This window comes from Balaenoptera borealis (genome assembly GCF_965194805.1).
Source record: "Balaenoptera borealis genome assembly, chromosome: 21".
Lineage (NCBI taxonomy): Eukaryota > Metazoa > Chordata > Mammalia > Artiodactyla > Balaenopteridae > Balaenoptera > Balaenoptera borealis.
In genome coordinates this window covers 21502352-21516778 of record NC_138880.1, presented here as the reverse complement: position 1 = coordinate 21516778, position 14427 = coordinate 21502352, and the positions used below count along the sequence as shown (strand labels likewise).

Below are 14427 nucleotides of genomic sequence, written 5' to 3'. Positions count from 1 at the left end.
TCATTTTGAAAACATTTATTGCACACCTATCATGGGATGGCTCATTTCAGACTTCGGGATATGTGAGTAACATACATTCTAAGGTGGGGAAAACAGACAATAAACACAATATAAAATAAAGAGAATTTTAGAGGGGGTTGAGTGTTACTGGAAGAATACAGCAAAAGGTACAGAGGATAGGAATTACAGAATTTGGGATTGCCATTTCAAATAGAATGGCCACTTTAAAAATGTTTTCGAGTGTTGCAAATGTATTCAATGACATTTTAGAAAATCTTGGACAGTAATGTAAATCCAGAACTAGAATAAATAGTTGTAAAGAAATAAACTGAAAATCTAAAATTAATGTATTGGAAATATTTTGAAACTTTTAAATTATAGTAAAGTCACTGAAATAGCTTACTTTCGTAAAGGCTCCTACTTTATTTTGTTCTCAAAGGTTAGGCAAAAAGATATTTAAATCTTCAGAAATGCAGCTCAGCTCTGTAGAAATGAGAAAGTGGTGCATCCAATTATTGATAAGCAGGCCGAGTGCTGAAAGACCAGGCATCTGAGCCAGTGCTTCAATCAAGGCACGTGGTAGATTGACTGCAGCAACGGCTCAATTTGTTCACACCCCTATATCCATGCACTTTGGCAGTGCCCTCTCATGCAGACTCTAGGATTGGATATCTGATGGCTTTGACAAATGAGTCATTAGCAAATATGATGCATGCAGAGACTTGAAAAATGCTTGTGCATTAAGGCTTGTTTATTGCTGCTCTTGGAGCCGTAGATCACTAAGCAGATAAGCCCAGATCAGCCCTCTGGAGGATGAAAGACACCCAAATAACAGTTGATTATCCATCAGATATCTGAGAGGCCAGGCTATCTCAGCTGACCCACAAGCTGACCAAGGTTATCACAGATGCTTAGATAAGTCTACCTGAGAACCGAACTGCCCAGCAGAGTCCAGTCCAAATTGTCTACTCACAGAATAATGAGCTAAATAAATAGCTGTTGTGTTAAACCAGTAAAGTTAGGATGGTTTGTTACACAGCAAAAGGTAACTGACACAGTCTATTTAACCACTTCAGTTCTGATAGCTCATCATAGGATATTTTAGCCAAGAACTAGTTAATCTTATTCATAGGCTTTTATGTTTTTCTCAGTTGGAAATATTTCATAAAGACAAACTAGTTGCTATATAAATAAAATGATACATCATTATGCGTACTTTTTTGTTATTTATGTAGACAGTGAGCAAATATAATTGTTTGGACTCCTAGGAACATTTACAAGTTCTAGGTAGACATTTATCAAATTTTCATTGTTAGGTCTAGGCACACTCTTCCCCCACTGCTTCCAAAATAGTTACCTGCTTATTGCACATCTACGGAATGCATTTGTCAATTCAGAGAAACAAGACCAGCAGTTATGCTTGATTATACAGAATAAATACATAGTATGAAAATTGAAATTAGACATGCTTATTATAAAATGTGATGATTATTTCCATTCCAGCACCAAGCTGAATAAAACGCCTGTTGATCTGGATTGAATTTCAATTTGCTAAGGTTGATGTGAGCCAACCTCTGTCCAGCAACGTTTGAATAGAAAAGCTTGCAAGGCCAGTAGCCTATTCATCGCAGGTGATTAAAAAAAAAGTCAGTAAATTACTTTTTACTACAGGAGAAATTTCTGCTTCATATGCCAACAAAGAGTTGAAATGCCAGAAGCAGTTGAGGACTAAATTACTAAACACTTATCTTATCACATCAGAACGGTAATTCCAGTGCTTGATTACAACAAGCAATCCAACTGCATGAATGTGGACTGCAAGGCACCCAGGCTTTTATATTCATTAGAAAAGTGATTGATTCTGGGAAGTTACCACTAATAAAGCTACAGTATTTTCTCAGTATTTTAACAGAGCTACAGTATTTTCTCTGTTATATGGGCACAGACACATTGTTTGATCAATGACATTGAGCAAAGGAAAAGCACTCATTGCCTCTAATCTCTTTTCACATCCTTCTGAATTGTACCATCAGTCCCAGCAGCAGCATGGCATGTACATTTGGACCCCGTGTAAGCCTAATTTGGACTCCTCTGTGTACAACAGAAAGTTCTTATTTGGCTTCACAAGCTGTATATAATTTTTTTTCCTTTAAACCTTTCTTGGTGTTATTTATTTATTTATTTATATTTATATTTTTGGCTGCGTCGGGTCTTAGTTGTGGTATGTGGGATCTTTGTTGTGGCATGCAGCATCCTCTGTTGTGGCGTGAGCACTCTGAGGTGCATGGGCTTCTCTCTCTGCTTGTGACACGTGGGCTCTCTAGTTGTGGCCTGCATCCTCAGTAGTTGTGATCAGTGTGCTCAGTAGTTGTGGCGCGCAGGCTTAGTTGCCCTGTGCCTGTGGGATCTTAGTTCTCGGACCAGGGATCGAACCCGAGTCTCCTGCATTGGAAGGCAGATTCTTAACCACTGGACCACAGGGAAGTCCCCTGTATATAATTTTTGATAATAAAATTACATTGTTGAAGATATTTTGAAGCAGAATCTAATGTCACAAATGACCATAAAATAATACAAAATAGTTAATCAAAAAATTTTTAATTTACACAAAAGTATAATTTCTTGTTGTGATTTGGCTTACAGCAAAAACTGTAAGTTATGCAGTTTTCAGTTATCAGCTGCTTGAACTTCTGTGCAAGTTAGTGTTTCATCTAAGAACATAGCTCTATAGAGTTTCCATAAAACAGTTTTTAATTAGTTTTACTCAAAGAATGTTGTTCCATAGTAGGTATACTAAATGAAGTTTTCATAAATAAAATTAAGATGGAAATCCTAGTTACTTTTTATATTATTGAAAATGTGATTTTAGCTATTCTATGTTTGTTTGATTTCCACTGAAATATTAGAATCAATTTGCTAGTCTCCACAAAAATCCTGCTGGTGTTTTGATTGGCATTGCACTGATTCTATAGATCAATTTGAGAAAAGTTTACATCTTAAAAATATTGATTTTCCAATCCATGAACAAGGGTATATACATCACCATTTATTTAGAACTGTAATATATTCTCACAGCAAGGTTTATAGTTTCCAGTGTGAACACTTCCCACATCTTTTGTTGAATTTATCAGTAAATATTATATATTTTGGTGCTCTTATACAAGGTATATTTAAAATTTTAATTTTCTGATTATTTGTTGCCAGTATATATAACTGCAGTTGGTTTTTGTATATTGGCATTGCATCGTAGCCTGCCATCTTGGTAAAGATGCACTCATTAATTGTAATAGGGATTTTCTAGATTCCTTAAAATTTTTATGTGCAGAGGAAAAAATTTAAATATCTGCTCTTCAGAAATTCAGTATTCTTAACTGAATATGAAAAGTAAAATACAAGTGAGATACAGTATTTGTAATACTACATATATCTTACACAGACTTATATTCAAAAGGTATAAAGCATTTTTACAGCTACATGAAAATAATAATAATATTGATAATGATAATGATGATGGTGATGATGATAGGACAATTGAATATAGGCAAAAGATTGAAGCAGACACTTCACAATGTTAGATACATGAGCCACAAGCAGATGGAAAGCTGCTTGACATTATTAGTTTTCAGGAAATGCAAATTAAAATCACAATGAGATTTTACACACACCAAAGTAAGTAAAATTAAAAATCCTAAAATAACAAGATTTGGCAAGGATGTGGAGCAAACAGAATTCTTATATGTTGCTGATGGATTTGCAAAATGGTACAACTACTCTGCAGAATTGTTTACCAGTTTCTTACTCTTAGGTATTTACCCCAAAGACATTAAAACATATGTCCGCAAAAATATTTATAGAGACATGTTCACAGAAGTTTTATTCATGATAGCCCCAAATGGGAGACAACTCAATGTCCATCAAATAACATGGAAAAACAAATTGTGGTATAAGCATACAATTAAATATTCAGCAGTAAAAAGGAACAAACTATTGATGGTTGTAAAACACATGAATCTTATGTTATTTTAGATGTCTCTTCCAAATAGATGGATTGTTTTCCAATTCAGTAAGACAGTCTTTGCTAGACTACTGAAAACTTCAGTTGGTAGGTTTATTTGAAGTTTTGATATAATGATACTTATTTCTAAATTCTATGTTTTGGTGGTATTTAAAAGCACTGCCTCTTGAGACAGACTGCATGGGATTGAATCTTGCCTCCTCTCTTGGACAGTTATTTAATTTCTCTTCTTCTAAGGTTTGTATCTGTAAAATACAAATAATAATAATAATAATAGTAGGTGCTCAAAAGTTTATTGTGATTATTAAATGAATTGGTATATTTAAACATGTTTCAAACACTGGCAAATAAAAAATACTGTATAAGGCTTGGTTATTAGTATTATTGAACCTTCTATATGTCTTGCTTTTCCTGTGTTTCTTCTCTCCCTACTACCCTCCCTTCTGAGTCCTTATGAAATGATTAAAGTTTTTAATTTTCTTCTCCTTTATGATTAGGAAGCTATGTCTTACATTATATTATTTTAATAGCTACTCATACATTTTGAGCATTCATATATAAGTCCTAAGGTTAATAAAATCTTTACTTTCTTCCCCCCAAATCCAAAGGCCTTAGAATACTTTATTTTCCATAAACCCTCTCAGAGTACATTTGCAATTGTCCAATTTTTAAAACTTCTAGCTTTTATAACCTACAAATTAAACCTTATTTAATATTTTACACAGTATATTTAGATTATCCTTATATTCCTTACTTTCTCTTCCTTGTTGGATTTCAGACCTTCTTTATGGGACCAGTTTCCTTCTTTTTGAAGCAGAAGTTATTTTATTGAGGGTCATTTAAAAGTCAGTTTCTCTTCATCTGTATTTTTTTCTCGTTCTTGAAAAATATTTTACCTGTGTAAACAATTCTAGATGGACCACTATTTTCCCTGAACATATTGAGGGCATTTCACTGTATTCTGTTGATAACCTAGCTGTCAGTCTAAATTGTACTTTAGTGGGATTTGTACTTCTTTCAGGTACCTGTGAGCACTGTAGACCCAGGTCTACTTTATATTCCGATTTTCAGCTTGTGTACTGAGGTCCACACCAACACTGTAGATCCAGGTTCCAAACCAAAGGCAGGTCAGTGGACTTCAAATTAACAGGGGAAATGTTTTTAATTTTTCTTCCATCCTCATTCACGTGGAGTCAGCAGTTAGGTGGATTGTTTTTCAGTTTTCCCAGGGTTCTGGCTTCATGCAAGTGGTCTCAGATTGGAAACTCTGGGCCACAGGGATCTGGTCCAGGATGCCCTGTGGTCCCAAGGGATCTTGTGGCCTCAGTGCTCACTTTCCTCCCTGTGCTTGTGCTCTTGCCTAGCTCCAGCCCACACAGACTGCCTGTTATGAAGTTAATTGATGAGGTTAGAAAACAGAACGGAATATATGAAGAGTATCCAAAAGAAATCACTCATAAAATCATTGGTACATTTAAAAAATTATTAGCGTATAACAATGCTAAGTAGTTTATTATACTGTAAGTATGTCCAATTTGTTATTATTAGTTTAAAAGTAAACCTGCTAATACTTCTCCCAGAAATTCATTACTGCATTGGATTCCTCTCATTTGAGCATAGCTAAGATTATTATTTAGATGTTGCGTGGGCATGACAATTCTCAATAGCTATTTGATTCATTCTAATTAATAAATGCCTATACTCTAAATGTGTTAATAGGGCTCCCTAGTTTCTTTCTTTTTTAAAATATTTATTTATTTATTTGATTGTGCTGGGTCTTAGTTGTGCCAGGTGGGCTCCTTAGTTGTAGCTCCAGGGCTCCTTAGTTGTGGCTTGCCAGCTCCTTTGTTGCGGCAGGTGGGCTCCTTAGTTGCAGCTTGCCGCCACCTTAGTTGCGGCATGTGAACTCTTAGTTGTGGTATGTATGCGGGATCTAGTTCCCTGACCAGGGATAGAACCCGGGCCCCCTGCATTGGGAGCACGGAGTCTTATCCACTGAGCCACCGGGGAAGTCTCAGGGCTCCTCAGTTTCTAATTCATTTATTTTATTCAACAAATATTGAAGGATTTTCAGCAGGGGAGCAACATAATCAGGTTTACACGTTGAAAGGATCACTTGGCAGTTTTAGGAGGCAGAATGGAAGCAAGAAACCCAGCTAAGATATTAGAGAAGGCTGGCAAGAAATGGTGCGTTACGGGCCAGGGTGGCAACCGTGGAGGAGGGGCAAAGTGCGGTTATAGGATCTCATGAGAGCAGACTAAATAAGTATGCAGAGTCAGATTGCAGGAGGATTTTTAGTACCTGGGGCAGAGTTTTGTTTCATTTTTAAATACAATGAAAAGTCACTGGAAGATTTTAAGTGCACAATCTCACTGTGTAATCTGACTCACATTACATTAAGGTTATTCTGTCTGGCATGTGGAGAATAGATCATGGTAGGGAAGAGGGGAGAGTGGAAATCTGGGACCAATGTAGGAAGCTATTGCCAGATGCTAGACAAGAGATGATTGCAGTGAGGAATGGGATGGAGACAGTGGAGACGGAAAAAGTGAATCTATACAAAGTGTACTTTGGAGTTAGACCAGACAGGATAATTGGATATGAAGGGAGAGAAAAATGGAGAGGGAAGGATTTCTGGTTTTGGTAACTGGGCTATAGTAGTTCAGTAAATTATAAAACTATAACTATATATATATAAACTAATATATACATATATGTACTTTTAATACTCTGTTTTGCTTTGATTTAATGGGATTGTACTATATGCATTACTCTAAGCATGACTTGCTTTATCACTTAACATTTTAAAGTGCTTGATGCATAGTGGGCTTAAATAATATTTTATTGAACTGAGCTGGAACACTTCCTAGAGTTTATTCTTATTTCAAGGATGTCCTATTTCTAATCCACCGTTTGTATAGAGTGAGTTTCCGAAACTTTTAAAAAAACTGTCATGCTCTTATTTGAAACCTGTCAGTGGATCTTCACTGCGCTCAGCATAAGACCAAAAGACCACAACATAGCACACAAAGTCCTTCATCTAAGTAGCTTTATTTTAAACAACTTCCTAACCCAAGCTGTCCCTTTTTCCTTCATTCAATATTGTGGATATACTGAGCTAATTATAGCTCCTCAAATGTGGGACTCCTTAGCTTGGAATACTCTACTTCCCCTCTTACTGTTATCACACATTGGTGATTTTTCTTTTCTAGTTTCCCACATCTAAGTTAGATGCCTTTCTATGTGTGCCCTAAACCATGGGCCCTCCCCTAGCATAGTGGTATCTCATCGTCCTATAATTGCCTATTTTATATTTTCCCCATTGGACAATACATCCCTTAAAGCCAGAGATTTCTTTCCCTGTAGTTTTATCCTCAGGACCATGGTGCCATACTAGGAGCTTGATAAATACATTACACAAATAAATGGAAATTATTATACGGCAGAGAATAAAGGTCCTAAAGAAAATATGTAGAATGAAAAGAGCACAAGGCCTGGGGAACACTAATATTTAAGGAATGGGGAGGATCATAAAATATGAGGGAAAAAAACAAAAGGAACTCCTGTAAAGATACAAGGAGAATGTGCAGAGTTTTTACCACAGTGGTCCAGGAAAAAAATAGAATTTTGAGAAATGAGTGATCAATAATGTCAAATGCATGTAAAAGTCAAGAATAATGTCTGTGAAATATATAATAGATTTGGCAATTAAAAAGACATTAATGACTTTATGAGAGCAGTTTCAGTATATTGGTTGATACAGAAGCCAGATGATGGAGCGCTGTGTAATAAACGGAACAGAAGAAGTCGATGACAGCACAGCACGGCTGTAACACAGCGGGAAACACTTTGCGTTCTGTGTCATCCTCCTACTCACTGCTTTCTATGGATGGTGAATCCTGGTGACTAGCAGATGTTTAATTTCCGGAGTGCAAAAAAGTCATGGCTTTTAACAGACCTGAAAATAACAATGGGTGATGCAAATTTGGATAAGCTTGTAGAAGAGACAAACTGCGAATGTGGATGAGCCTGTAGAGAAGACAAGAAAAGGGAAGAGATGTGGAAAGTCTCTGAGGTGGAGAATTCTCAACTGAGGGAAGTTTGAAGGACTGGATAAAAAGGAGGTTCACTGAGGCAGTGGGTGGAACTTTGCAGCAGATACCAGAGTGGAAAGATTGGGCAGAGATGTCTGTGTCGGCCATGAGACTACGCCTCACAGACCTCCAGCTACAGAGAGTGCTACTGACCTAGAGCCTGGCTGCTGAGCTCTGAAATCCATCTTGGATTTGTGCTGTGACCACACTTCCCATGGGCTGCTCACCAGTCAGTGACTGAGGGCTGCAGGGATACTAAGGAGACATGGGCTGCTCGTGGCCGACTTCGGCTCAGGGACACCCCTGTGGCCTTGCTGAACCTTCTTTAGACTTGACGGCAGTAAGATGCTTCCTCCCAGCCTTCTCCCGCTCCTTTACCATTTTTCTCTCACAGGATTTTTTCCTAACAAAATCCTTGCATATTTAGTCCTGTGCTTCTCAGAGGCTCCAGAATAACATAATAGCCAATGAATATTTTCACTTTTGAAGGGAGGTGAATTGCTGTTGTTTGTGACAGACCCCTCCCCCACTCATGTTTCCTCAATAGATATTCAGTAAAATATCCATTTCTCACTAATGCTCACTGCAGTAGGTCTTCTTTGGGGAGGAGGGATAAAGTGAAATGATGAGTACTGTTCAGGAATGTCACAGGTTAAGGACAGAAGCTGCCCAGTGACATTAAATTCCTTGCGTTAAGTAAAACTGTGAGTATCAAGGTGATGCTTATTTTGTTTTATTAAAGTATAGTTGATTTACAATATTGTGTTAGGTTCAGGTGCACAAGGTGATGCTTATTAATGCTGAAGATGCAGTTATATCATTCAGGAATCTTACTTTATACATCACAGAATTTATGTGGTTCCAGATTGTGGAATATCCTGAAAGATAGAAGGCAAATAATAAATCTATAGAAATAAAGCAAAATAACAGTGTGTAGGATACAGCTTCAAAGATGAATATTAGAATATGAGGTCTCCAGGACACTTTAATTACCACTGACTACCATCTCCTAATTATGAATGGACTAAGGATACATGGCTTGTTCAAGGTGATGCAGCCTATAGTTACTGAGCCATAAGTAGTAGCCAGTCCTGAGCCCCTGTCTGACAGACATCTGACGTCTAGTGCCCTTTTGAACATATTAGTGAGAAAAAGGGCAGCCTGTTAAGGTTTCACAAGATCAAATGTATGAAAAGAAGAAATATGTGTGGATACAGGGCTATACAACTGCATTCATTTATTTTTCCTTCGTTAAAGATATCTGTGACTAATTGAGGGATGACTATGTAGTTGCTCTTATTTCACCTGAACTAGCAATTCCTCATAAGACGCACAAGAGGGAAACAATGAAATTCTATTTTTACAGATGATGAAAATGAAGCTCATAGAGAGGTGAAGTACTCAAGATTATATAGATAAGCCCACTTCTTCCAAACTCTACAACAGGGACTGGCTATTGAATCTTAGGTACCTTTCAGAGCTTTCTAATTTTCTATCTGAAAGCCCATCTAAATTGGCTTTAGATACCTACTATATACTTATATTTTCATATAATTTGTTTATCACAGACAAAAAGTAACAGATGTATTTAATGACTTTGAAAACTTTTAAACAGGTGGGCCTCAAAATATGTGAAATGAGCATATTGCTGTTGTTTATTATAGTTTTCCTTCTTTCTATTTTTGATGAAAATCCCCAAGGCCTTTGGATACTTAAAAAAAAACAACAACATTTGTTTATGTTCTTTAATATAAATAATTTTTTTAAAGTGTTGATTTATGTGGTGTCCAAAACAATGATTCTGAACAATATAAGCAGATGTTACAAATCCTGGACAAGATCTGGAAATGTGTTGTACTGTCTAGCAAGCTGTTTTTGTTTGAATCAAGTATGAAAGTTAGCTTAAAACTTTTATACTCCTGGTTTAAGTACTACCAATATATATTAATACTGTTTTCTAACAGTTGTAATTTCCTTTACTCAACTCCCTTGACTGATACCTTTTATTGAAGTATTCACTGCTATCAGGAGAAAAAAGAATGCAATTAAGCATGTGTACAGAAATATATAGCCATAGGCCAAGATGTTAAGTAAACTAGATCTGTTTTTTTTTTTTCTCTCCTTCCTTGTGCTATGGCCTTCTTTAATTTAAAACTCTACTGTTCTTTTACAATTTATGATATAGTTAACTGTATGTATATTTTATAGTGAGGAGGGTCTGAATTTTCTCATCCCACCCCTTCTACCATGACCAATCCCTATTGTGTCCTCAGTCACAGATATCTAAGGTGTTTGAAAACAACAGGAAAGAGCTAGAGAAATGGTAATGTCCTGAGATTGTGCTATAAATTATGGCCAATATTAGCAAGAGGAAGTTCCTTGGCTTGGTAGATGTGTTCCTATAAGTTTTAAAAGGAAGGTGGTAGATGGCTGCCATATTCTCTCCTTATTCTCATGACATGAGGTCTGAAACCAAATTCTTCTAAGCCTAGCAAAGGAATTCCCAGATGAAACTGAATGACAGGCTTTCTGAGATGAAGGAAAAGAGAAAAAAAGTGAAGCCATATGATGAGAGAAGAGGGGCAAAGAGACTGAAGAACTGTGAAACATGGGAGAAGAACATGGGAGCCAATCCCTTAGACTTGCTATGAATGATAGATAACTTGAGGAAAATCAGTAAAGGACACTTTGCACTATTTCCTGAACTCTCTGTGTGTATTTGATCGGTATGTAGGTATGTGTTTTCCTTCCTGGTATGGGATTCTATCTTCCTTCTTTTGAGATATAAACACACCTATGAAAGGCTTTCATAATTAATGAAACAATAATTAGGTATTTAAAGCATAACTGAATTTTATGAAACCTTATAAAATTAAGTAGCAGAGGAATTTAGTTGTAACACCCAACTCCTTGATTTTAACCATGAAAAAACTTATATTCAAATAAGTGAAGATTTTCCCAAGCTCATGGTAGTAATGATGAGTAGATCCAGTACTGGAGCCAGTCTCCGATTCCTAGTTTTCTTACTGCAATAAGGGGTCTTAGTCATTTTGGGCTGCTCTAACAAAATACCATAGCTGGGGTGGCTTATAAACAACAGAAATTTATTTCTTACAGCTCTGGAGGCTGGGAAGTCCAAGATCATGGTGCCTGCAGATTCGGTACCTGCTAAGAGTCCTCTCCCTGGTTCATAGATGGCCTCTTCTCGCTGTGTCATCACCTAGTGGAAGGGGTGAGGGCGCTCTCTGGGGTCCTTTTTACAAGGGCACTAATCTCATTCAAGAAGGTTCCACACTTATGACCTAATCACCTTCCAAAGGCCTCACCTCCTAATACCATCACATTGGGATTAGGATTTTCATGTATTAGGGGATGCAAACATTCAGTCTGTAGCATAAGATTTTTTTTCTCTTTTGGTGATGAAACTAACCAGGTAAAGTAAAAAAACCTACAGTTCCTATGGTGATTCACACACTTCCTGGACAATGGAGTAAGGGAAAATGTGGCAAGGAATCCTCGAGCTACCTTAGAGTGGTTGACACGTTGGTGAACAGGAGTGGAAATTCAGGTGGCATGTGAGAATTCAGGGGTAGAGAATGATGACTCACACACAGAGAAAGAGAGAGGGAGGGAGGGAGAGAGAGAGAAAAACCACAAAAGTTAGGAAAGCCTCTAGCAGGTAACATGTGTAGGAAAATTTGGGGAGAGGGATACATGTCCAGTCGGGCTTCTTTTGGAGCTTTCTACTTACAGAACTTTCTGCGCAAAGCACTGGGACGGTCATTTGTCTGCTAATGCTCTACCCCAGTCCTTCCCTTCCGTGCTCCTCTCTGTATCACAGGGGTCAGGATATCTGCAAACTATCTTTTCCAGACTCCCTTGGGGAAGATTTTCTAGTAAGTTGTTGACAGTGGAAGGCACTGGCAGAGATTGGAAGGGGGGAAGAAGGGCAAACCAATATTTTCAGCCACTGTTTTGCTCCTGGAAGTGTCTTTGGCAAGTGTCAAGCGAATGCTGGGCTGGGCTCCCACTGGGACAGCACTGGTCCTACAGCACCTGCTGTAGCAGTGGACGCTCCAGCAGCTCCAGCAGCCCAGGACTGAGTCCTGCAGTGTAAGAAGGAGGGCGGGCTCCCGGCTTCCAGCAGCGATGGCTGAAGGAGGAACTCCAGCACCCCATAGCAGCACAGCCACTGGGACTTGGTGTCATACCATTTCCTTTCTGTATTTATCTTCACCCCCAGGCGTGGTACAACATCTTGCAGTTGCTAGTAGCAGGAAGCTCTGCAATTACCAATTTCTGGGGGACCTCGTCTCTCCTTTTTAAAAAAAATTGCTCATTTTTGTTCTTTTTGGTTACCTTTTTGTTACTTTTATAACCAATTTTCCAATCCAATTTGTTTGAAATACATAGAGATGTCTTTGTTTTTCTAGGTGGAGGTGAGTAGACACAAGCAATATGTGATACTCCTATGTCCTGCTCATAAAACTAATATACTAAAGTTTTACATTATTCATTGAGAATCCTGCTGTTCCTAGGAGAATAGCAGTATACAAAGACTCGTTTATGTGGGGCTCTGGACTCTGTCAGCTTACATTCCTATTATGCCAGTTTCCTTAGAGTATATAAATAGTGAATATAATTATTATGATTAAGTACCTATGCATTTTTATATTAGAGCTCATTGTGTTGCTTTTTTAGTCCATGTTCTTTCTGTGTGGAACTTATAGATAAGGTAGATGGACAACTATGCAGTGTGACTGAAGGTATGAAAGTCTCTATCTGTTCCAAAATATTAATTAGATTTAATAGGTGTGTATTCTCTAGTGAAAGAAATATATAAACTATTATTATATTAATTATATGCTATATATTTATATATTAGTTTAAAGAATTGTTGTAAAAATTATTAAACCATAACAACCAAAATAATTGTATGGAATTACATAGCAATAGGTAGGTACTATCTTTAATGAATATTATGGTGATGAAAGAAGGAGAGTGAACAAGTTCTGTCAGTGAAGACAAAAGCTTAAGAAAATTCCAGTGAAGGAGAACTCTGTAGGCAAAGATTCAGTGGGAGTAACGGCCAGACACAGGGCAGAGGAAGATCAGAAGCATGGTCTCACTGGAGAGGGGAGTTATGCGGGTTGAGATGGTATCTAAGATCCCCAGCAGTGAGGACACTGCTTTGCATTTAAAGTTTTTTGTTTTAAGAAAGGCCGTGATAACAGGATTTTATATGGGGGAGCAACACATTGTCTTTATCATTATACACATAAGGGATTTTCTGGTAAAATGCTGTTGGGCATTTAGTTAGGGGCAGGGCCAGCTAGGTCTTGAATGCAGACTCAGAAAAGGGAAGGGAAAGGATGGGAGGGGAGGACAGGGGAGGGGAGGTGGGGGGAGGAAAGGGAAGGGACTGTCACTTGACCATAAACAATGCTGCCTGATCACTTAAAAATTGAGATTTGATTTATGGGAATGTACATCTAGATATGTATGGAATTGACACATGTAATCATCATAATATGTGTATTTCCACTAATTAAAATTTTCCCTAGAGCCTAGAATTAAGTGTGCTCGCAAAGTATGTGAGCATGTATACATGTACGTATGTGAGGCAGGGTGCTAGCTATCTATCTATCTGTCTATCATCTATCTATCTGTCATCTATCATCCATCTGTCTGTCTGTCATTCTATCTATCTATCTGTCTGTCTGTCTGTCTGTCTGTCTGTCTGTCTGTCTGTCTGTCTGTCAATACATACCATGTCATATAGCAGATCATTTCCAGGTGGGCTGACAGCAATGTACCATGTGAATGTAAGGAGGTTCCTAAACTTGTTTACTTGGGCCATATGTACGCTGAAGTTGAACAAGATTGTATGTTTTTTTTAGCCGTATGGAAAACAGAGTGGTTTAGCTTTATGTGTTGAGCCCTTGAGCCAGGCACAGTGAGGGACACAGAGAGCATTTGTGGGGCTAGGAAACAGCATTGAGGAGAATGGGTCCCTGGAAGGATGAAAAGAGACTCGGGAAAGAGTGGGCATTGAGGAAAACAAAGACGCTGATGGGGAGGATCAGGGATCCTGTTCAGTTCATGTGTGACTGACTATAGACTATTCGTGGAAAAGCATGAAAAGTTATTTTTTAGTGTTGATGATGATTACTTTGAATACAAACATAGCATGATTATGATTATCTATTCAAAGATTATGTTGTGAGGAAAAAAATCTCTGATGTTCTTCATCAAATTGAGGTTAAGAAAACTCAGCCTATTTCCTAGTTTACCTTTTTGTTGAGTGAACAATTGAA

At 37.6% G+C, this 14427-nt stretch overlaps 1 long non-coding RNA gene across 1 annotated transcript; it reads right to left on the bottom strand.

Moving 5' to 3' along the window:
- Positions 1-2185: 2185 nt before the first annotated feature.
- Positions 2186-13814, bottom strand: LOC309619796. Its single transcript, XR_014239240.1, has 2 exons — positions 5041-13814; positions 2186-4260 (listed from the first exon to the last, which is right to left on the bottom strand). It is a non-coding gene; the product is annotated as an uncharacterized lncRNA (long non-coding RNA).
- Between the last annotated feature and the right edge of the window lie 613 nt (positions 13815-14427).